General features: G+C 39.6%; 1 long non-coding RNA gene across 2 annotated transcripts in view; it reads left to right on the top strand.

The window, feature by feature from the left end:
• The window catches only part of LOC129483255 (uncharacterized), a 137,362-nt gene extending 122,847 nt beyond the window's left edge, over positions 1–14,515 (top strand). For both annotated transcript variants that reach the window (XR_010120856.1, XR_010120855.1), the window contains exons 2-5: positions 8,255–8,375; positions 10,908–11,944; positions 13,044–13,140; positions 14,198–14,515. This is a non-coding gene — a long non-coding RNA (uncharacterized lncRNA). The remainder of the gene's footprint in view (positions 1–8,254; positions 8,376–10,907; positions 11,945–13,043; positions 13,141–14,197) is intronic.
• Positions 14,516–21,722: the final 7,207 nt, after the last annotated feature.

Raw genomic sequence — 21,722 nt, 5'->3', positions numbered from 1 at the left:
TTCCTTTTGGTGGCTAATAGGATTCTCACTTCATTAGTATTTCTCACATTTTCCCCTTCTAGTGTTTCAAGAAATTACCACTGTAGAATTTACTGTAGCCTACAGTATAGTCATGGGTGTGTGACAATATGTAAATGTCCAAGCATGCTACATGTGAATTAGGCTGCCATGTTCACGCTTCCAATCAGGACGATGTTTTTTAGAAAATCACTTAATTATACATGAAAACTATCAGTCATGACGGTCAAAATGTTTGATCTCTCTTCTCTGGTGTTCCAGGAGTGACACAAAGTCACATGAAAGGTTGAATTTTTCTCTGATTGTTACATCATGGCATTCAAATAATTTTAGAGGTCAAACTAATAACAGAACATGAAAAATCTGCATAATTTTTAATCTATAGGGAGACATTTTAATTAAGGTTATGGGTGGTATTTTTTTGCCTGATGAATGTGTTTCTTAAAAGCCTGTGTACATTTATGCATACTGTATATAGAATATCTATATCTATCTGTAATATCTATTTATGTATGTATGTATGTATCTATCTGTCTACCTATCTACCTAATCTATTCATCTATCCATACTTCCTTCCGTCTGTCTGTACACACACACACACACACACACATAAACACATATAAACTCATATACCTATACATATATATGTAATATTAGAAATATATCTAGAGGTAACTTTACAGTCATTTGGGCTATTTATGTCTGGTTGTTGTCCATAGGCTTTTATAACAGAGGAGATGATTATAATCACCTTTGCCACAGAGACATTTAAGAGATAGATAGTAAGCATACAAAAGCTTAACTTCCTTGGGAGGTGATATCTTTTAAAAGCACAACCTTTTCAAACATAGAAATGACAACATTTTATGTAAATATGTTGCAACATTTCCTAGCAATATATTATTCCTTCTGCCCGGAGCCAACCCACTCCATTCAACATCCTATCCACCTACAGCCTAATTAAGTGAATTAATTTGTTTTGGAATTAAATAAAAATTCTGATTTTGGACATATGAATCATGTAGATGCCAAATGGAAATTATACTGGTTAATGCTCAAACTTCTGCTTTTAAAATACTCTCTGGGAGGAGCAGTTCAAGTTCCAGCAGACCTTTTGAGAAACATAAATTGAACACCATGTTTATTCTGCAAAGGTCTTTCAGAGGAAGCCTTAAAAACTGTGAAGACTCCCTGCGATTTTCTCTGAGGACATGTCTTCATTAGCATTTCAATAATTCAACCTTCTGGTTGTGCCTTTGAAATTTCTTTAATCTTTGGCATGAAACACCTAAGATGTATATTATGGGATTGTGAATCTCCGTGCAGGAATATTACGATTATACTGCGCAGATCTGAAGCAAGACAGGACCCTTTCTAGCAAGGATGACAACCAATTTGCTGCAAAAATGATCAATTAAAGGCCACTTGTAAGCGAAAAGTAATGTTACTTTTTTCCTTAAAAGAAATATGAGATAATTTTATATTTTAGTAAAAATAAACTTTAAAATTATGCAAATACATATTCATTATAGAATAATTTACTGATAAGCAAAGAGAAGACAAATTCATTCATTAATTTCATAACCCAGATATAGTAACTATTAAAATATTTTATACTTTCAGAATTTTCCTATGTATAGGTATACATATAAAAATACATAAATAAATTTTCTTTTAAATTAAGAATATGCAAATATTATATTTTTATGCAATGTAAATGTCCCTTGGACATCAGCAGCTTGTGAAACAGGAAGGTCACCTTAACAGCTTATATCACTAGGTGTCCATGATCATCTTTCAAATAAAGGAAGCAAACCCTTAAGTCTCCTCAAGAGTCTGTCAAAAACCACATGATTATCGCAATAGATGCAGAAAAGGTCTTTGACAAAATTCAACAACCCTTCATGCTAAAAACTCTCAATAAATTAGGTATTGATGGGACATATCTCAAAATAATAAGAGCTATCTATGACAAACCCACAGCCAATATCATACTGAATGGACAAAAACTGGAAGCATTCCCTTTGAAAACTGGCAAAAGACAGGGATGCCCTCTCTCACCACTCCTATTCAACATACTGTTGGAAGTTCTGGGCAGGGCAATTAGGCAGGAGAAGGAAATAAAGGGTATTCAATTAGGAAAAGAGGAAGTCAAACTGTCCCTATTTGCAGATGACATGATTGTATATCTAGAAAACCCCATTGTCTCAGCCCAAAATCTCCTTAAGCTGATAAGCAACTTCAGCAAAGTCTCAGGATACAAAATCAGTGTACAAAAATCACAAGCATTCTTATACACCAATAACAGACAAACAGAGAGCCAAATCATGAGTGAACTCCCATTCACAATTGCTTCAAAGAGAATAAAATACCTAGGAATCCAACTTACAAGGGATGTGAAGGACCTCTTCAAGGAGAACTACAAACCACTGCTCAATGAAATAAAAGAGGATACAAACAAATGGAAGAACATTCCATGCTCATGGGTTGGAAGAATCAATATCATGAAAATGGCCATATTGCCCAAGGTAATTTATAGATTCAATGCCATACCCATCAAGCTACCAATGACTTTCTTCACAGAATTGGAAAAAACTAAAGTTCATATAGAACCAAAAAAGAGCCCGCATCGCCAAGTCAATCCTAAGCCAAAAGAACAAAGCTGGAGGCATCATGCTACCTGACTTTAAACTATACTACAAGGCTACAGTAACCAAAACAGCATGGTACTGATACCAAAACAGAGATATAGACCAATGGAACAGAACAGAGCCCTCAGAAATAATGCCAGATACCTACATCTATCTGATCTTTGACAAACCTGACAAAAACCAGCAATGGGGAAAGGATTCCCTATTTAATAAATTGTGCTGGGAAAACTGGCTAGCCATATGTAGAAAGCTGAAACTGGATCCCTTCCTTACACCTTATACAAAAATTAATTCAAGATGGATTAAAGACTTACATGTTAGACCTAAAACCATAAAAACCCTAGAAGAAAACCTAGGCATTACCATTCAGGCCATAGGCATGGGCAAGGACTTCATGTCTAAAACACCAAAAGCAATGACAACAGAAGCCAAAATTGACAAATGGGATCTAATTCAACTAAAGAGCTGCAAAGAAACTACCATCAGAGTGAACAGGCAACCTACAGAATGGGAGAACATTTTTGCAACCTACTCATCTGACAAAGGGCTAATATCCAGAATCTACAATGAACTCAAACAAATTTACAAGAAAAAAACAACCCCATCAAAAAGGGGGAGAAGGATATGAACAGACACTTCTCAAAAGAAGACATTTATGCAGCCAAAAAACACATGAAAAAATGCTCATCATCACTGGCCATCAGAGAAATGCAAATCAAAACCACAGTGAGATACCATCTCACACCAGTTAGAAGGGTGATCATTAAAAAGTCAGGAAACAACAGGTGCTGGAGAGGATGTGGAGAAATAGGAACACTTTTACACTGTTGTTGGTGGGACTGTAAACTAGTTCAACCATTGTGGAAGTCAGTGTGGCGATTCCTCAGGGATCTAGAACTAGAAATACCATTTGACCCAGCCATCCCATTACTGGGTATATACCCAAAGGATTATAAATCATGCTGCTATAAAGACACATGCACACGTATGTTTATTGCAGCACTATTCACAATAGCAAAGACTTGGAACCAATCCAAATGTCCAACAACGATAGACTGGATTAAGAAAATGTGGCACATATACACCATGGAATACTATGCAGCCATAAAAAATGATGAGTTCATGTCCTTTGTAGGGACATGGATGAAACTGGAAATCATCATTCTCAGTAAACTATCACAAGGACGAAAAACCAAACACCGCATGGTCTCACTCATAGGTGGGAATTGAACAATGAGAACACATGGACACAGGAAGGGGAACATCACACTCCAGGGACTGTTGTGGGGTGGGGGGAGGGGGAGGGACAGCATTAGGAGATATACCTAATGCTAAATGACGAGTTAATGGGTCCAGCACACCAACATGGCACATGGATACGTACGTAACAAACCTGCACATTGTGCACATGTACCCTAAAACTTAAAGTATAATAATAGTAAAATTAAATTAAATTAAATTAAAAAAAAGAGTCTGTGCTGAGGTCCAAAATGTAAGTAAGAGAAAGAGAGGAGAGTGCTCTCATATATAATTCAAACCAACCTCTGCAACTCTGGAATATTTTCGTCTAGCTGTTTTCATCATCCACTGCTGTCTCTTGTTCCACAATGATGTCACCAGCAAACATCCTGCACTACACTGTTGGTGGTAGTGACCTCCTTTCTCTCTCTGTAATATCTTGTAGCTTTGTTATTACCAAACTCATAGTGTCCTCGTGATAGGTTTTCCATTTTCTATCCAGCTTTCAGGGGGTGGTTTGGGAGCAGAGGGGCTCAAATGGCCGGTGCCATAGTGTTCTTTTAACTAATTTGGTAGAGAGTCCCCAAATATGGTCACCAATTATTACTGCCATTCTTGTTCATGCAAGCTGCTCATAACAGAGATGAACTGTATTTTCCTCCTCTTGAATATGCTCTGGACTTGTGATGTGTTTTGACCAATAGAACATGATAGAATTTATGTTCTGGGACTTCCGAACACAGGCTTAAGAAACTTAGCAGCTCTCTTTTGCTTCTTCTTGGGACTCAGTGAACATACTGGAAGGAAGTTCAACCAAAACTAGTAAATGCTTAGAGGTCACGTGGGCAGAGTTTTCTGAGATCTAAAGGCCATCATGGATGTCCCAGCCCTAGCCAAGCTCTCAGATACATGCATCTACACAAATGACTCCAGCCAGCATCTGTGAAGCCAAAGAACTATCCAGCTGTGTCTTGCCCAAATTCCTGATCCAAAGAATCATGAAAAATAATAAATTATGGTCCAGGCGCTGTGGCTCACGCCTGTAATCCCAGCACTTTGGGAGGCTGAGGCAGGCGGCTCACGAAGTCAGGAGATTGAGACCATCCTGGCTAACATGGTGAAACACGGTCTCTACTAAAAATACAAAAATCAGCCGGGCGTGGTGGCATGTGCCTGTAGTCCCAGCTACTCAAGAGGTTGAGGCAGGGGAATCACTTGAACCTGGGAGGCGGAGGTTGCAGTGAGCCAAGATCACAGTATTGCACTCCAGCCTGGGTGATAGAGCTAGACTCAGTCTCAAAAAAATAAATAACAAAAACAATAATAATAATAAATTATGGTTGTTCACATAGGTAACTGAAACAAACATATGATTTTTGAGTCAAGTTACGTTTGGCTGCACATTTTAGAAACTATGCTTCATGCATAAAACAAAAGAAACCACATCAAACATTACCTTCTGTAACATGGAAGTATATATATATATATATATATTTTTTTTTTTTTTTTTTTTTTGAGACGGAGTCTCGCTCTGTCGCCCAGGCTAGAGTGCAGTGGCGCAATCTCGGCTCACTGCAAGCTCCGCCCAGGTTCACGCCATTCTCCTGCCTCAGCCTCTCTGAGTAGCTGGGACTACAGGCGCCCGCCACCACGCCCGGCTAATTTTTTTGTATTTTTAGTAGAGACGGGTATATTTTTTATTCATATAAGAGAAATCTCAAAATAAGTAGCAAAGGGGTACTATAGAGATTTTATTATCTGGCTCAAAGCTTCTTCCTTCTACTCCACTTTCTTGACATGGAATTTTTATTCCAAAGTCACCTCACGACCTAATATAACTGCTAGAACTCCAGCTATCATAGCTACATTCTAGGCAGCAAGAAAGAAGCTGAGGAAAGGGCAAAAGAGACAGGCTCCCTGGCTAAGTCAATTTCCTGAAGGATTATTCAGGAAAGTTTGTGTAACATTTCCATTTGGCCAGAATTTAGTCACATTGTCACATCCAGCTGCAAAAGAAGCTGGGAAATTTAGTCTTGTAGCTGGGCACAAGACCACTCCAAGCAAAATTGGGGTTTCATACAAAGGCAGACAGAGAGGGTAGGAAACTAGCAATTTCTGAAATGGACTCTGTATTCCCAGGGCAATGAGGCATGGCAGACACTGATTTAAAGCAATTTCTCATAGAGATTAATACTTTACATAAACAACAATTGTCTCTAGTATTCAGGTTCTGCATTTCAGTGTCCAGTTCATCCCTCTCTCCTTTTGTTTCCATTGATCCTCTTTGCGACATGGCTTCTATGGAGACTCTGTTCATCAAATGTATCAGTAGATCTCTGTTTTCATGAATTAATGGATTCTTTTCCTGTGAGCTTCTGAAATAAACTTGCAATCACAGGGTTACCCTCTCCCTCATTGGCCCTATATCATACAGATGACCTCCAAGAAGTGTTGCCTAGCTTCTAAATAGCAAACACAAGTTGGATCTGACCCCAGTTCCCTAAAAGTGTTTGTGTTTTATACAATCCTTAATTTATGGAGAAATATTAGTAACGAAGAAACTAGATAGAAAAAATGTAATAAAGGAAAATAGAAATAATGAAGGATGAGAGAGAGGGCCAGTCACTGAGTTACTTGCACTTAAGCAGCATCTCTTTCCCTCCTCAGGTTCTTTGCACCTTCTATTCCCTCTGTCGGCAAAGTCTTTCCCCCTCAATCTCTTACCCAACTAGTTTTCATTAATGTTGGGGGTTCCAGTGTAAACCTACTTCTTCAGAGAGGTTTTCTCTGACCAATTGATCTCAAGTAGGTGTACCCTGGATATCTCTCTTACCCATCCCCTTTGTTATCTTTCAAGGCACTTGTCATAATTTCTAATTCTGTATCCAGCTGTTTATCTGTTCAATATCTGCCACCCACTCTGGATTATGAGCTCAATAAGGCAGGGATTTTCTGCCTTTTTTTACTGCTGTGTTCCAAACACATGGTGCAATACCTGGTATACCATAGATGCTCAATGACTTTTAAAAATTCATTTGTTAAATGAATAAACAAAGAGGGGAAGTTCAGAGATAGCAAAGTGGAGGGAGAGAGAGAGGGAGGGAGAGAGAGAGAGAGAGAGAGAAAGAGAGAGAGACATATTATTCTGAGATCTCAGCTGCCCAGCCTGTTTATTTTGTAGTCGGGTTATTCAAGTCTGTAGGTAGGCCATGCAGAGCTGGGGTACAGTAGAAATCTCAAGGTGGGACTGTCCTGAGGCCAAAAATTTTCTCACCCCAGGCTAGGCTCTGTGGTTTATGCCTATAAGCCCAGCCCTTTGGGAGGTTGAGGCAGGAGGATCGCTTGAGGCCAGGAGTTAGAAAGCAGCCAGGTGACCTCTTATCTCTACACACACACAGAAAAAGAGCTTCCTCACCCCTGATTTAAGACAGATAGACAGAAACATCTCTATGCTATACAATAAGGAATAAAATCACGGATTTTTTTTTTTCTTTTTTGAGATGGAGTCTCGCTGTGTCACCCAGGCTGGGGTGCAGTAGCATGATCTCGGCTCACTGCAAGCTCCGCCTCCCGGGTTCACGCCATTCTCCTGCCTCAGACTCTTGAGTAGCTGGGATTACAGGCACCCGCCACCACGCCCAGCTAATTTTTTTGTATTTTTTAGTAGAGACGGGGTTTCACCCTGTTAGCCAGGCTGGTCTCTAACTCCTGACCTTGAGATCGTCCCATCTCGGCCTCCCAAAGTGCTAGGATTATAGGCATGAGCCACCAGCCTGGCCAAAATCATGGAATTTTTAATGTGGAATCACTTCCATGTTCTATTTAATTTTTTGAAACAATAGAAAATTAATACCCAAATAAATAATAAGAGTAGTAATAATAATTAATATTACAGTAAATAATAAGGAAATATTATTATCCAAACTTGCTAGGAAAATGTTTTGAATGAGTGATTCGTCAACTGTTGTGCATTACGGCATTGCAGAAGATGGCTTATCTTACGTCTTCAGATATAAGTAGTGGATTATTTTGAGAAATGCCTGCCCACACAGTCAGCAATAGGTAGAATAGACACCTGCCCAGGCTGTACCAGTGTATAAAGCTATCAAAACTTCCCAGAGGGCTGGGCATCTGCCGCAGAGGGTACAGAAAAAGGGTTGAAACTGGAAAAAATTAGAGAAACTCAGGGAAACAGGAAGTTAGAATAGTCCAAGGATCCAGAAAAAATGTCATCAATGAAGTCAGACCTATACCCTGCCTCACTAGTCCTCCTCCATGCCAATTCGTGTGACCCACAGGTGTGCCTCTGACCATATCACGGTTTCCTTCCCCTTCTTTCTCCCCAGAACTCCAAAGAAGTCTACAAATTCCATCAGTCAGTAATGGCTTGGAGTTCCAAAGCTTATGACTCAAAGGTGATCAGAGCATGGACCTGGGGCTAGTCTGGATTGGTAACTGCTAAACTTGGTATGTTCTTCAGACGCTGACATGAGTTAATTCACAGTTTTCTGTCCACATGTCCATTTTCTTGTCACCACATGATGGAGAACATTCTACACATCACTGCCAGATTAACCTTCCCCAAACATTTCTTTGATCACTTCACTCACTTTGTTCAAAACACCTTAAATGATCCCTGTTATCTGTAAGGGTTCAAATGCTTTAGTCTGGCTTTCAAGACCCACCACAATCTGACCGTACTGTGAATTGCTCCTGCTGCTGAATCCTGTACTGTAAATAAGAAAGATTAAGGAGACAGTTTCCTCAAAAGTGATCAATTTTCTAATTGGGCCTTCAATGGTTTGGTATAAAAATTATAATTCATTTCAATAACTGATCTTGCTGGACTTGCTACACATATTAAATGTTGCATGCGTTTAGAGCATCAATAATGTTCAGCTGCAGGAATTATGCAGAAATACCTTCTATCTTGGCAAGTACATGAAGTAGTAAATCCCGTGGGCAGTTGAGACTCCTTGGTAAATTTAAACATAGTACTACATCCAGAATAATATAGTGATCTCTCACCATGCTGGGTATGATCATCAGCAGCAATGATTTAGAAAATGAGAATGATTTATATTTTTATTTTTGAACAGTAAATCTTTTCTTAAATTTATGGAGGGATTTAGATTTATATAGTAGGCTGTAGTTTCCATCATGCGGTGGTAATCTTAATGGCCACTTTTGAATTCCATTCATCTTTACACTCGCCACAAAAACATTTGGAGACTAAAATAAAGATTAAGATGGTGATTCGGTTAAAAATGCTTAAAGTTTTGAGTTTTAGCATGAAATCTCAAACCCAGATGGCTGGCATTTTTAAAGTAGTGAAATTCACCTTTCATGACACGTGGACAATATTTCATGTTGAAGATGAGCCACATTAGGACATGAATGCTCTAGCATCCTGCTCTTCCAAATATAAACCTATGGATAGATTTTATAAATTTGAAAATATAATGACTACTCTAACAAATTAGATCCACCCAAATTTCTTATTACCACATTTTATCTATCTAGACTTTCTTCAGCAGAGTGGTTGAGATTATGAGCTCTGTTGTCAAGGTGCTTGGAATCAAATTCCAGCTCTCAGTCTTTACCACATGTTAGAATGTAGACAAATTACTTAAACCACTCTGTGTCTCAGTTTACTCATCTTTAGAATGGGGTTAAAAGTAGAGACGTTGTGAGTATTAAGTGAGTTAGTACATATAAATTGTTAGTACATATAAATATGTTAGTACATATAAAAGATAGTACATAGCATGTAGAGGATCAACAAGAGCCATCTATTTCTATTGAGTAAAATTTTTCCCTTTAGGAAGATGTAAAGGGGATGGGGAGGGGGGATGCCTTCAAATGCCTTCAGAGGCCACACAGGTAGTGAAATATGAGAAGGGATTTGGTGGTAGAGATTAGTGGAGTCTGCAGATAACTGTCAAGTGTGTGCCCTACTTACAAGCCTTAAAAACAAAACACTGTGTGCCAGCCAAATACACAGTGCTGCTTGTTTATTGTTCAGCCTTGTACAGGCCTGTAGGCTACTCACCCATGTTGACCCCTAGGGAACAGAAAGAGCTCCAAACCACAAGTCAGGAGGTGCAGGCTGTGGCCCTCTCCTCCAGCTTCTAGCTATGGAAGCCTGGACAGGCTCCTTACCTATCTTGGCTTCTGTTTCCCCACTCAAAAGGAGAAAATAGAGGCTCCTTCTATATCAGAAACTCTATTTAAATGGAGAGGCAAGAGGAATAATAATTGTTAAAACCTTTTCACAGTTTAAAAAAGGCATATAAATAGCAAAAGTCCTGTTACCGTGCTTAAGAAGTCTGTACAGTATGTGGTGGTCCCTAAAGGAGCGTTCCAACAGAAGCTTAAAAGGCTGCCTAAAGGACGATGTGTCCCAAAGTCTGAAGGCAGACAGGAGCATAGATGGAATAAAAGGAGCGAGAGCAACCCAGATCAGAGAAGCCAGGCAGAACCTTCAAGACCAGTTATGCACAGGAGACAGTAAGCCACTTGTTTAGTTGAAGTGGAGAACTAGGTAACAGCAAATAAACCTGTCAAGGGTGGGCAGGTGAAAGTTTCAGAACCTGGTGATGCTAAGCGGCCTGAGTATGCCCAAGTTAACCTTTGGGCTATGGTCAAGTGGACAACAAAGCCAACACATGCAAGCAGATATTCCAGTCTCCGGACATCATCTTCTATTCTTGTTCTTCTCAGGAAGCCTAAATTTTGATTTGCTTTTACATCATTCAGAATTTCTTAGTTCCTGACCCAATTTCTCATTTCTGTTTGTGGGCAAACTGCATTTTCTGAAGATGATGGACATGCTAGCACACAACTCTCGTCCCACAGGCTCTATTTACAGTGTGACTGCTGACCCTCCCACCAAGAGGCGGGGGCCATGTTGCCTCCAAATCTGAGTGGGGGCCTCTGTCTGCCCCAACCCATAACGTAGGGCAACAGTAACTTCTTCCATTTGCGTCTCTCCCTTAGGATACGTGGCTTCTGATGGCCCTGCTGGGGAGACCATGTGGAGAGATGGCATAGAGCCAGAGATTCACGTTCCAGGAGCCCCGACTGTCTCAGCTCAGGGAATCGAATCTCCTTGTGCCCCAGACTCTATGAGAGGATGTCATCCCCTGCTACCGTCTGACTGCAACCTCAGGAGACACCCCAAGGCAGAACTGAGCGGCGAAGCCACTCTCGTATTCTTGACCCACAGACACTGGGAGATAAAAACTGATTGTTGTCAATTTTAGTCAGTACATTTTAGGGCAATTTGATGCCCTAGCAATAGACTAGTATATTTATCCATTGCTGCATCTTCTTCTGCTTAGATCATGATGTATGTTTTTTAGCTCCAACTAGTATCTAAACTTGTCATGGTCTTTGCTTGAAAGTTTGATTTTTCGCTGCCCTTGAACTTTACCCCTGATTCCAATTTAGCCATTTGTTCTGGTTTAGTTTAAGGAGATTGTAAACAAGTATGCCTACAAGGGCCATGCAACAAATGCTAACAAGAGAAGTAGACCTGGGCAGGGAGACAAGGGAGTGGAAAGATGTGTAGTACGTTCAGCTCAGGTCACATTCATCATCCAGCTCTGGAAGATGGATACAGTGGGCATGTGTACCTAATGATGCCAGATTATCTGATTTTTTTTCCAAAAGAAAAGGGTTTTATTAAAAATCTTCTGGTTTAAAAAAAATTTAAATGCTATTGAAATTTCAGTAACAACCATGCCAGATAAAATATAGCTACTGACTGAACTTAGCCATGATCTGCCAACTTGCAACCTCTGATTTTAAAGTTTTTAGCCACTATGGATGTTAGGAAGACCTGAAACACAGAATAGAGAGATTCCAATTTTTCTAGTGACAATGAGTCCTGAGAAAGGTGACAAAATCAGAATAACCTTTGGAGAAAGATAAATGATGTCTACTATCAGTAGAATGGGATTCAGTCTTTAGCCTGTTGTAGTGATTCAGTAAGCCCATGTGGTCATTGAGTGAACTTGCATGGCCAATACAAGGTAAGCTTGGCGGTTCCTTCTATGTCAAACATTCTATTTAAATAGAGAGAAAAGAGGAGTAATAATTGTTAAAACCCTTTTGCAGTTTTACATATATTTACATATAAATAGTAAAGGACCAGTTACCTTGCTTGAGAAATTTGTACAGTACCTATTTGTTCCTGAAAGAGGGTACTGACAGAAGCTGAAAAGCCCACCTGGAAGAGAATATGGTCCCAAATTCCAAAGGCAGAAAGGAACACAGGTTAAATAGAAGGAGCAATGAGAAGCCAGGCAAAGCCTTGAAGACTAGTTATACATAGGAGATGGCAGTTCTCAATTCCCATTCCCTTTGTGCCAGGCACAGGCACCGTGATCCTTCACTGAAGCTCAATGAACACTGTTCTCAGAGAGAGGTCCCGTCAGCATCCACCTGCCAAACCATCAGATGTGTATCTGTCCCAGTTCTGCCTGGGAGCCTGATACAGATCTTTCCGTCAGTGATGAAGGCCCTAGAAAGCATCCTCTTTTTTTTTTTTTTCCTTCTGGAAAATATCAACCAGTTTTGGTAGATTCTACTTTTCCATTCTCTGTGTCCCTCCATTATTTTGGTCAACTCACCTCTGAAAACAGCAAAGCCTCTCAGGTCTACCGTGGGACACGCGGAATTACAAGCTGAGCTACCCTCTGGGATGGAAGCAGGGGTCTGGGAGGGTGGCACTAACACTTAATATTACTGAGTTAAAATCTCAATAAATTATCCCAGTAAATCATACAATCAGAAAGACAAAGTCCTTGCCAATAAATATGCACAACTCTCTGCCTAGAGACAAATGCGCCTTGAGTTCACTCACACAACCCAATACCCATAAACTACTCTCCACAAAGCAATGGAAAAGAGGATCTGAGGTTAACAAAGTTCTTTCAGCCTACCCACGTAGGCTGACATTTATCTGCATGCATAGAACTCACAACATTTATTGTAGCAGAGTACACATTTCAGAAAACTGATTTTGCTTTTTCCTATAGCTGATAACCTGGAAAATACAGTCATCTGTACTCTGTCTCCCAGGCGATAGTGCAAATCAGTAAAGACTTTCCATTGATGGTTCTTTTGCAGACTGTAACCACAATTGAACTCTCTGCTTTCCATCAGTCGCCCACCCTGTTGTGTACAAAGAAGCAGATATGCAATATAGCAGGAGCCCCAAGAAAAGGTCTGGCTGTTCTGTCAAAACTATTTAGTTCAATATTGTTCTCAATGTGGCACCATAGCCCTGGACATGACACCCAGCACGTCCAAACAGACATGATTATATATGAGACAGAAAGGCACTTACATCACTGCGGGTTGTTATGCTTTAAAGGGCTTTTCCCCCCTCTTGAAATTAAAAGTTTTCAAAAATGAAATAAAAATAAACCTTTGAAGAAACCAGATTGAGACTGAATTTGGAAGGCCCTCCTGCCTAGTGTATACTAAAGAAACATTTTCTGGGTTTGTCCCTGATGATTTTCCTTGTAGTTGAGAAACACAATCCACTGGGAGCTTTTGTGGCAGAACAAGAATTTTATGAACACGAACTTTACAAAGACTTCCCTAGGAGATTTAAGGTCTGGAAATCAATAGATCAATCAGCAGCTTTTATCAATCTATAATGGTTCTCTCTCTTTGGATGTTTGGATGAAAATGGGATCAACGTAAATTGAACATGGAATCACTTATTCTTACAAGTTAAATTTGTCAAACTGTAAGGCACATAAATGACATGAAATGTAATCATTTTTGAATTTGGGACCCTACAGGGTGCATGTTGATTGAAGAAAAAACAAGCAGATGTTGCTTCGGCATAACTCATAGAGGCAATCTAAATGTTCTTCAATCCCTGACACTTCTGATCGTTTCCCAAAGAAACCAATTCATTAGTTAATTATTGGGTATGCTTATCATGTAATATATAATTGGCCCAGGGCAAATAGCCTTCAAAGATGGCTGGCTGAGTTTGTAGAATCCGTTTTTGCCAAATTCTTCCCAAGGAAATAAGGGAAGATTAATGAGCACTACCTCATGTTGCTTCCACTTTATCTTTAATGATAAAGGCCTCAGTGCCTGGAACTTCTCCTTCGTTATAAAGTTAGCTTGGCAGGTAGCTTATGGGCAAAAGAGTTAGGAGAAAATATGAAAATTATGTTGGGAAATAAGAGCTATTTACCCAGTTTCTTCTAAAGAAAAACAGACAGAAAAATCAAGTTGTATTTATATTTCTATTTTTTCAGATGCATGAAGATATGTTGGACGGAACGCACCTCGCTTCCAACGGTAAAGCTTTTAAAAATGTTGTTGAAAGAATCAGTGCTGAAAGATTACCTCATACTTTACCAGCTTATCATAATCCCTGTACAGTATAAAAGTAAGAACAATGAATACATATTGAGCATTTCCTATGTACTTAACACGTGTTATCTCATTTAATTTTTAGAGCAAATCTCAATCATAGCCACTATTATTATCTTTTCTTAGCCTTATGTTATAGGTGAGAAAATGGAGGCACCAAAAAATTAAGTTCCTTATAGGGTTTCCAGATAAATTGCAAAATGCCCAGTTAATTTGAATTCCAGATAAACAATGGGTAATTTTTTTAGGCAAGTCTGTCCCAGGAAATATACTAAATATAGTCATCTCTTCATATCTATGGGGAATGGTTCCAGGAGCCCTGCAGATACCAAAATCCAGGGATGCTTAAGTCCCTGATGTAAAAGGGCATAGTATTTGCATATAACCTATGCACATCCTCCTGTATACTTTACGTAATCTCTAAGTTACTGTAATACCAAATCCAATGAAAATGCAATGTAAATAGTTGCTACACTGTCTTTTTGTCTTTTTTATTGTTGTATTATTATTTTATAATTTTTAATTTTTTCTCTAATGTTTTCAATCCATGGTTGGTTGAATCTAAGGATGTGGACTGACAGTATACTCATATACTAAAAAAAAAGTACCTATTATTTGTTTGAAAAATCAAATTTAACTGTCTGACACTTATTTGCTAAATTTGACTAGTTGTTAGCAAAGCCAAACAGATCTTTCTGATACCCAAGCTAAACATTTTTAACCGTTACACTAAACTGCCTCTTCCCATAAAAATAGTTTGAAAACTCCAAATTTAGCAAAGGATTTTATTTATGTAGACAGAGAAAACGCACTGAAAGTGGGACATATTAAGCTCATTTATAGCCGTGTTCTGATGGGCATTTCCTTTGTCTGGGCAGTGGTGGAACAAGGTGTGGGAAAGTAGGAATCAGCCAAATGGTTGAAGATAGGAGCATTGGTGATGTTTGTCTCCCGCCTGAGAAGGAATGAGTGCTTGTCATGAAATCAGCAAGGTGACATGCTGGTTATGGTGGCAGCACTTCCAGCAGTGTGTCAAGCTCAGGTATTGCTTTGATTAAAATGCCTAGTGCTGGGACCTCCTTCCCCCACCACTCGTACCTCTCCCCGCCTCTTCCTCCTTCCCCTACCACTCACACCTCTCCCCGCCTCTACCTCCTTCCCCCACCACTCGTACCTCTCCCCGCCTCTACCTCCTTCCCCTACCACTCACACCTCTCCCCGCCTCTACCTCCTTCCCCTACCACTCACACCTCTCCCCGCCTCTACTTCCTTCCCCTACCACTCGTACCTCTCCCCACCTCTACCTCCTTCCCCTACCACTCACACCTCTCCCCGCCTCTACCTCCTTCCCCCACCACTCATACCTCTCCCTGTCTCCACCTCCTTCCCCTACCACTCATACCTCTCCCTGCTTCTACCTTGTAGTTAGTGCATGTCCTTGAGCTTGACTCCCGAAACAGTATGCAGAGAACTATAGTGAAGAAGTTAACAGTAAAAGCACCTGAGTCTGGCTGCTTGGTTTGATCTCCCAGTGCCACCATTTCTCTGTGCCCCAATTTCCTTCTTTGAAAAATAGAGATAACAGTACCTACGTCTATAGATTTTTTGAAGTTCAACTGAGCTAATACACATGATAACAATAATAATAATCATGTTCAATGAAAAATTGTCTCCCTGCCAATCACTCATCTAAGTGAAATACTTAAATTATTCAGTCCTTACCACCACATTCTGAAGTTGGTGTTATTATCATCTCACTTTGTGGAGGAGGAAACTGAGGTATGGATGGGTCAAGTAACTTGCCCAAAGTCATATAGTCAGCAAGTGGCAAATGTAGAATGTGAATTCAGACAATCTGGATCCTGAGTCTGTGTTGTCAATCCTTACCCTGTACACACAAAACACACTAAGGCAAGTGCCTATTACCCAGCCAGCCCACACTGCCTGTTGGTGATTACTGTAAACTGGGAAGGAGGAGTTTGGGCATTTTCCTCTGATTACCTTCTTTGGCCATAACACAGATTGCACCCCTGACAAATTACTCCATGCTCTTCTACATCCAAGGCGACTCCCCATCTTCTGGGAGGCACCTTGGGTTCCTCTGACTCCCTCTATTCCACATCCAGCCAGTCACCAGATCCCACAGATCCCCAAAGGACTTTTTCTCTCCGTTCCCGGTGTCCTGGCCTTGGCTCCAGCCTGAAACACTTCCCTCCAGCCTAGCTCAATAGGTGCCTGAAAAGCGTCGGTGTCTTATTGACCTGCTCCAATCCCTCCTCCACATTGCCACCAGAACATCTTCCTAACATAATAAACCTGACCATATTGTTCTTCCACCTGAAGTCCTTCTATGACTCTTCAGTGGCTTCAAAGAAATCCCCGAGCTTCTTAGCCCAGTCATGCAAATGCCATGACCTGCCCACTTATCTCTAGCTATTTCCCCATATGGACTCCAACCTTCATTTCCACTCTACTCTTTCATTTGCTTAAACCTGCCATGTTCTTTTATTCCTCCATGGCTTTATGATGCTATTTGTTCCCCTTGGAAAGACCTTCCCTCTTTTTTGGTTCTGCTTGTTAAATCCCTATTCATCCACTGGAACTCTGGCCAAGGACCACGCAGTCTGGGAAACTTTCTCTGTTACCCTCCATTTCACTCACAGAATCTGAGCTTCATCACCTCCCTTCCCACTAGTCATAAGTGTGTTAAGGGAAGGGTCTGTGCGTTATTTATCTTGGTAACTCCAGCTTTGAGTGGACAAGCTAGTTAAATAAAGAGTGATTGCTTTGCCATTATTGACACAGCCTTAATAACTACCTGACTACAAAACAAAGCTAAATATAAAAACCCTCAATGGCAAAAAAAAGAAAAAAATGTAATGGAACTAGAAGATCATCGGATTAAACTCTTTTCTTTCAGGGGATTCTGGGAATGATGTACATGAAGAATAAGGTTGTGTATCCTTTTCCCATAGTTAAAAATGAACAACCATCTAAAAAATACAAATCTTTTGTACCGATAAGGTCCTCATATCAATCATTCAGGACCTAAAACTGAGACATTAAAGCATACAAATATTTACAAGAATTCTGCATAAAGGCAGAAACAGCTGGTTATTTCTAAGCTTTAGAAGGCATAACTATAAATATTTTTCACAAAGGAACTATATACAAGGAAAAGAATTCAGCCAACTCTTGTGGATGGGTGAGGTCACTAACTAGCTTTGCTACCCTCTTTTGAGAAACACTTTAGTACTTTTGGGGTGTGGTCAATGAAAAAAGAACTTAACTGAGATCAGAGGATTGAACAAGCCTGATTTCTTAAAGATTTTTCTCCCTCCTTCTTTGGTGCCAACTTTTTAGAGATGCATTACAATTCAGTTGTAATTGCTTATTTCCCCTGTCTGAATAAGGCAGGTGGTTCCCTAATATTGCATATTAATCCTAATTCAATTTATTGCCTTACAAGTAAAATTTGGCCCTAAAATTAGGATGGCAAGTAAAAATTCAAAGTTGATCACTAATGATATTTTTAATTATTGCTTTAATATTATTAAAAATTAAATTCCAGAGTTGTATGAAGTGTTTTCCCATAACAGTTTTATATAAGTGTTTCTTTTCAGCACTTCTATCCTAGAAATCCTAGCCTAGGTAACTGAAGCAAGTTTACAAAAAATAATGCATTGGCAAGAGAGGTAGAAGTTCAAAAATCTAATTTCATTCCGTCATTTGGCTGAAAACACAAGCTCATCCTTATCACAATTTCATCTTATGTTCTCTTCATCTTACCTGTGAACCCCATATACTCGCAGCTTTGGGGCACAGTCCCATTGTTCCTTGAGCCTCCATCATCAACTTCTTCACCACTGTCCTGCCTAAGTTTGGCCTTGTTTTCACCCTGGTTACCAATGCAATTTCAATGAGAAGGTAAATGAATTGAGAACATGCACTCCAGGTGAACAAGGGGGTGCTGGGCATGAAAACCTCATGACTCCTACAACTTGCAAAGGGCACCTATGCCTTTTGAAATTACGAGGAGACTTAGAAATGATGAGAAAACATAGCACCCCACAAGCATGGACTTGGGAGGCCATATGGTTGGGACAGCGGGGAAGGTATCTAGTACTAGTTGGAACACTTAGCTTGTCTTTTCCCCAAGGTCGGGGTGCTGGTGGGAGAGATGAGGAAGAGAATGAGTCATAGCAAGGCTGAGGTAAGAGGCCCCACAGTTGTCCTTGGGGAAGCCAAAGAGGTTCAGGTCAGAAGATGGATAACACATTTTTCTTTTATTTATTTATTATATTTTAAGTTCTGTGATACATGTGCAGAATGTGCAGGTTTGTTACATAGGTATATACGTGCCATGGTGGTTTGCTGCACCCATCAACCCGTCATCTACATTAGGTATTTCTCCTAATGCTATCCCTCCCCTAGCTCCCCACCCTCCAACAGGTCCCTCCCTGTGTCCATGTGTTCTCATTGTTCAACTCACAATTATGAGTGAGAAGATGCCGTGTTTGGTTATCTGTTCCTGTGTTAGTTTGCTGAGAATGATGGTTTCCAGCTTCATCCATGTCCCTGCAAAGGACATGAACTCATTCCTTTTTATGGCTGTGTAGTATTCTATGGTGCATAGGTGCCACATTTTCTTTATCCAGTCTATCACTGATGGGCATTTGGGTTGGTTCCAAGTCTTTGCTATTGTAAATAGTGCTGCAATAAACATATATGTGCATGTGTCTTTATAGTAGAATGATTTGTAATCCTCTCCGTTATAAGTAATGGGATTGCTGGGTCAAATGGTATTCCTGGTTCTAGATCCTTGAGGAATCGCCACACTGTCTTCTACAATGGTTGAACTAATTTACACTCCCACCAACAGTGTAAAAGCGTTCCTGTTTCTCCACATCCTCTCCAGCAGCCGTTGTTTCCTGACTTTTTAATGATTGCCATTCTAACTGGCGTGAGATGGTATCTCCCTGTGGTTTTGATTTCCATTTCTCTAATGACCAATGATGATGAACTTTTTTTCATATATTTGTTGGCTGCATAAATGTCTTCTTTTGAGAAATGTCTGTTCATAGCCTTTGCCTACTTTTTTTGTTTTTCTCTTGTAAATTTGTTTAAGTTCCTTGTAGATTCTGGATATCACCCCTTTGTCAGGTGGATAGATTGCAATAAAATACCTAGGAATAACACATTCTTGCTGTTCCTTTTGTCAATGGGCTGAAGGCAGATCTGGCTGTTCACACACTATGGCTATATAGCACATGCTTTTTTGGAGCACTGGTGGTCCTCTGTTCTTTGAGTGGATTCAGATTGCACATTGAAAAGCAATTGGATTTTCCTGATTCTTCCTCTCTTAGTTTCCATCCTATTCCTTTCTTTTTCAGCATTTCTATAAATTTGTGATTTCTTATTTGTCTATTAACCCACTTATTGTCTGTATTCTGTCAGGATACTGCAAGCTCCATAAAGACAGAGATCACTGAGTATCTACAGCATGGTATAGTCCACGGCATATTGTCAAAAGTCAATACATATTTGATGATAAAACATGTAAATCATTTATTTCATCAAAAATAGCTAGGGAGTCATTATTCTAATCTAACAGGCCCCAGTTTCTGGTACCTAGGACTGGCTGCTCCACAAATGCTGTATGGTGACTAGAACCTACTGGAGGTGCTATGTAGGACACGTTACAGACACAGGCCCCATCTTCAGCATGTTAATCATCTAAAAAACCTAGTGCAAACAAATTTCACATCAATGCGTGCTTAGTATGGATTAAATTCATTGTGCTTCTGGGACTGTTTTGGAAAAGTGTGAGAGCTCAGTCTTATCGATCTGCATGATCTTGAAATCCCTTATGACCAAGAGCTGCTGCTGCAGATTATTCTCTTCCCTGGAGTCTCTCACGTTTCTCGATGTGAGTGTGTGAAGTTTCAAGCATCAAACAAAGTCCCACTTTTACAATGTCTTGCAGATTAAAAAAAATAAATAGATTAGGCCTATTCTATTACAACCAGGAATGGGAAGTAGCTATTAAATCATTCCCTGAAGGTATTTTTATTTTGTTGACTCATGAGAGTTGGCTCTCGCTCCTCCAAAGCATGCCGGAGCCATATTTGGAGAACTTGGAGCTGGTGAGTTTACTTATGTGCGGAAAATATTGAGATATTTTTTACATTCTTTGCTAAATCATTTTGGTTTTTTTTAAAACAATCGGTACTCCTCCTACTTTTTCTTGCATTTATTCATATAACTAAATAAAGACTTAGCTCCGTTTGTCAGTGAACTGAAACCAACACCATGTTTGCTTTTTAAGCAAAATCATAACTTTCCATCTCAACACTGATCTCTTAATGAGACCTTTTGAGAGCAAATAATTGCCATAGTCATGTTATCTGAAGATGTCAGAATTCCCGCATAAAAGTTGTTACATAAATTAAAATAATGCGTTGACATTAAACATTAATAACACAATGACAATAAAGATAAGTAATTCATTTTTGTGACACAAAAACCCTAAGAGGTTTCAAAACCTGGGTATTCCCAAGTCACATCCAGTAATACCTATGCAAACTTGTTAACATATTAAATTAGCCTGGAAATCTTGTAGGCAGAAAAGAAAAGCTGCCCTTCTGAGCTTTCTGCTATTTCCTGCCTCTCGTCAGGCTGGAAATGTTTGAGGACTGCCTTTCTCCTGGTATTTCAACGTGCTGGCTTCTGGTCCCAGATGGAACCAAGAAAAGCAGAGGAGTGTGAAAAATAAAAATATTTTCAGTGTTGTTAACCCAACCTTTTAAAGTCTTAAGAGATTTCCTTTGGATTGGTAAAAGAAACTATTAGAATTTAGGGGTGCTGCTTTTCCCCCCAGGCCAGATAACACATGTTCTCATGTTTCTAATGTTATAAAATATACCTTAAAGTAACTAAAAGTCAGATCATCTGCAGGTTCAGCTGAACGATTTGGCTTTTTAAAAAATTATTATTCTTTAAGCACGGATCCTTCCCTGTTCATGGAAGTTTCTAAAAATGTCTAGTCCTGCTGTGTCTTTAATAACTTCCCCCATTGGAAGCGCAAGGGTGAGCTCTGTTTAGGGCCTGTCATGCTCATGGTCTTCTAACACCTTGTAGCAGGCTCATTGCACATCAGAAAAAAACGATGAAGGTAATAGTCCTATCTACACTATAAGAAAATAGAAAGGAGGCTTGAGCTAGGTCTTCACCACAAAATAGACTAAGGCAAGAAATGCAGATTTCTCAAAAAATAACCAAAATTTTTTAAAATCTCAATTTTCTTCAGAATTTTTATACCAACACAGATACACCAGCTATATTTATTTGCTTTTTTAATTCTTTTCAATCAAAGTGGCTGGATAATAGTTATTTTGATTCTTCTTA

The sequence above is a fragment of the Symphalangus syndactylus genome, chromosome 5 (genome assembly GCF_028878055.3).
Source record: "Symphalangus syndactylus isolate Jambi chromosome 5, NHGRI_mSymSyn1-v2.1_pri, whole genome shotgun sequence".
Lineage (NCBI taxonomy): Eukaryota > Metazoa > Chordata > Mammalia > Primates > Hylobatidae > Symphalangus > Symphalangus syndactylus.
The sequence above is the reverse complement of the archived record's forward strand: the minus strand, read 5'-3'. Positions and strand labels throughout refer to the sequence as shown.